We start from the raw sequence: 4,407 nt of genomic DNA, 5'->3' as shown, positions 1-4,407 counted from the left end.
GGGGGTATGAATCCTCCACGTACTAGTTGCCCTGCCACATCTACCACAGCCCTTAGCAATGGGTGTACATGGTCTATCAGTAGTATCTCTAAGACCCTTGCATTTTGCCACACCTCTAGCACTAGCCCATGTCCTCGGTAATATATCTCACCTAGACAAATGCAACATATACCGTAAGACTCAATATTATAGACTCACAATAATACTAGACATATCTCTACAGCGTATAGTGGGTGGACAAACAAGGAATTATATATGGGTTTCCCGTTTTCAATTTGTGCTTGGGTACATAAAACAAAAACAAGATTTCTACATGACTTCAACATTTCGTTGACAACCAAACAATGCCTAGGACTTTAAGAACCTAAAGCTCTAATACTAACTTTGTCACATCTCATTTTGTGATGGAACATGACCAGTGCGTAAACCTAGACCACTATAGCCCACTAGGCCTAAGCAAGCCTTTTTAACATTCATCATTAAACATTCATCAATGCGGAAGCATACATAAACATCCATAGGCATACAATATCAACTCATGCATACCATCAAACACAACATTGCACATATATGGAACTTCTCAACATATTAGTTTAAGTGCAAACATTTGATATATCATTAGAATGCCATGTTCTTAGTGCACCATATCATTTACATGTCTCAACACCCTCAAGTGTCCATATGGCCTCTTAAGCCACCTTATATGTTTAACATAACATTCATAATGTAATATGCCTAAACATATGGCTTCATCATCATATCATAATCATAATCCATTAAAAAACGTTCATAGTCTATAAACATAAACATAACATAGATGGACTCGTTAGGGAAAAATGACCCAACTCGCTGGGCATCAAGACGCTAATAGATAGCTACCAGTGAAGAATGAATGGATCATGTCTCCATGACACTAGCTGCTAAAAAGAGAGTGCTATCACCAATCTGTAACAAAATAGTGAGGGAAAATAATGTGTGAGTCACAAAGATTCCATGAGTGAATATGAGGAAAGGACAAGCCAAGGAGAAGAGTTTTTCATAACCATGCAATTGTAAATACATAAGATTCATGAATTGACCATCATTACCATAATAATCTTATAACATAGCATTTTAAACATCCTCTACAAAACATTACATGGAAAGTAACTTTGTTTAAAATATTAGAACTCATTTATCCTTGAAAACCACTTAAAACCACTTGGAAATCCTGTTTTGCAACAATTTTATCGAAACATTCTAGAATGTATCAATACATGTAAGAAAACTGTCGATACTTTTGAGAATGTATCGATACATTTCACACGGAACACCTTTTATAGCTTTTTATTGAAAATGTATCAATAAGTGCTCCTCATGTACCAATACTTTTGAGAATGTATCGATACATTCCACACAAAACACTTTATGTAGATTTCTATTGAAAATGTATAGATACATGCTCCACATGTGTCACGACCTGGAACTACCAGCGAGCCCGTAACAACCACTGCGTTGTCCCGATTGACACTCATTACCCAAATTGTCAATCGAAACCCCGTAAGGCTTTAATATCAGTTTCTCTTTTCCCGGTGAGCAACCATTACCAAATATCATGTTCTAAAAGAATTTAAGCTATTTCCAACTGAAATTAATAAAAAAATGATTTCTGTCTCATAGGGGCATTTTGGTCATTTTTCCTCAAAAGTTTCGAAACCAGTTAAAAATGTAGTATACAAGTATAAAACACATAATTCATAATCAAAAATAAATTTAAACGTCTAGAACTTTCATTTAAAATGAAATTATAACTATTTAAATATAATAAAGATATAGAATAAAATATTCAATTTTCTAATAAAACAATATTTTTAGAACACTGCGTAAATAATTTTTACAGCAAAAATGCAAAATAAATTCATATATATTGTAATATAGATAACCAAAGTATAAAATTAGATTTGCAGTGACACGTGGGCCCACGAACGACTAAAAGTGTTAAAAGAATTGAACCTACATATTTTGAGGATGCCAATCCAATTGTAGTCCTCAATGAAATGAGCTATTTATCGACTATCCTGATGCTTGAATTGGGTGGAATGGAGAGTGGTGAGATTATAAAATCTCAGTGAGTAAACAAATATCATTTAAAATATCTAAAGGCGAGTAAAATGAGACTATTAAAACATTTAATCAAACTGTAATTTATCCCTTTTCAACTTATTTCAACAAAAAAAAATCAATTTATTTAAATCAAGTAATCAGTATGGCTTATGAATTTTTCAAAAAGCTTGGCTCATGCAAAAAATTATTATCATACTCAATTATCTAGGATACCTTGGCCGAGGGCTATCCCAAACCGAGTCCGCCAAGGCTATTAAAAATTATGTACGCATAAATCATGTTTTTATTTTAAAAATAGAGTTATTCCTTGGCGTTGGCCGAGTTCCCCCTCACATGGTGGTTTGGCGTGAAATGAACTCTAAAAGTTATACCTCGCGAGTTACCCTACTCGCCTCTCCAACCGGGGTAAAATATAACAGAATTTCGTGCCCCTCTAATAGGCTAGTCCACAGAACCCAACCCACTGCAGCAGGTCAAACCCACCATACAATAAAATTTTGACAGCATGACAGGGTTAATATATTACTACCTAGCCTGCAAGGGTAAAATAAAACAATTCATACAATTCATAAAAACACAGCCCAGCCAGTCATGCCAATACAATAACATAAGCCATTAATTCAATTTTAAATTTACAACATATCAGTGGTCTCCAATTATTCTATTTTCAAAATCGTTATTTTGTTTCAAGACAATTTATAAAATATTTTCATTTAAACTCATTTTTGTTTATAAAACCTAAAATTAACCATTTAAAATTATTTTCATACAATTTCACCAAACTAGAATTAAAACATACTTTAGATAATTAAAATGATGATAAGGTTACTCACAGTACTAGGAGTTCGATATACTCTTATTCCCGGTCTTCGAGCACAATCTCTTTACCCTTGTTAAAGGGCTCACCACCTTGACACAGTGTAAAATCGAGAAACTTACTACATTGGTACTAAATTGAAATTAAACTAATTTAGACTACTAATGCATGATATAGAATGCAAAATGTCCGATTAATCGCTTAAATATGATATTCAACCTAAACCACACTATACTTGGTCTAATCGGTTAAAATCTCTAATTTAAGTCCAAATCAATTCTTCTCACTATCTACACTCCAATTATACCTAAATTACCTCAGTGACTGTGAATGAGATTCAATTTATCAATCCTGGATTAATAATCACACTTGTCTATACGTTGAGCAAAAATTCATATTTTCACACCAAAATTTCTCTTTTAATTTCTAGTCTCACTAAACATCAAATATCACCAAAATATCATGAAACAACATCAATTTCAGCCACAATATCCTCCCTAGGAAATTCGGCCATTGATGGTTGATGGGGAAAATGAATTCTTTTCTTGTTGTTTTGTTTCTAGACATGATAAACTAACTAAAAACACTAACATAACTTATAATCAAATCAATCCAACTTCATTCTCTCTCCATACCCATTCCAACCAGCCATGAATTCACCATGAAAACATGAAATCTAAGCATGGAAAATGAAAAAGAAAGCATGCGTTGTGTAAATCACAAGTCAAAATCAAGATATTTTACCTTTATTAGCTTAATCCCTTGAAATCCTACACTTTTTCTTCAATTTTCCCACCTAGGGTTCTTGTTTTTTTCTTTTCCTCCTTTGTTCTTCTTTGGCCGGCCATATGAATGAGAAATGGGCTGATTTTGTGTAATTTTAAAGCTAAATATTTAATGGTTATAAATATGCCAGTGTCACCATTTCATTGGTCCTATTTTTATTTCTTAACTATTAAGCTTTCTCTCTCCACCATATAAATTCCTTCAATNCTTTCCTCCTTTGTTCTTCTTTGGCCGGCCATATGAATGAGAAATGGGCTGATTTTGTGTTAGTTTTAAAGCTAAATATTTAATGGTTATAAATATGCCACGTGTCACCATTTCATTGGTCTATTTTTATTTCTTAACTATTAAGCTTTCTCTCTCCACCATATAAATTCCTTCAATTATCCATGATAATATTGGGTAAAATTCATGTGCTAGACAAGTGTCCTGGTGGTGGAAAATTACAATTTTGCCCCTGGGTGGTAAAATTACCATTTTACCCCTATGCTTCAAAAAATACCAAGATTTCAATTTTTCACTTCTCAACCTTAAATCATACTCCAATAAGTCAAATATGATCAAAATCTTTCAAAAAAATTTCCATTTTATCCTCGAGTGGAAAAATTACCACTTTGCCCCTATATAGTGAAATTTTTGGTTTGACTCCAAATTAATCCTCGAACTCCGAATCACCATTCTAAGTCATTCTAGAACTTTAA

The sequence above is a fragment of the Theobroma cacao genome, chromosome 10, assembly GCF_000208745.1.
Source record: "Theobroma cacao cultivar B97-61/B2 chromosome 10, Criollo_cocoa_genome_V2, whole genome shotgun sequence".
Classification (NCBI taxonomy): domain Eukaryota; kingdom Viridiplantae; phylum Streptophyta; class Magnoliopsida; order Malvales; family Malvaceae; genus Theobroma; species Theobroma cacao.
This window is presented reverse-complemented; position numbering follows the sequence as displayed.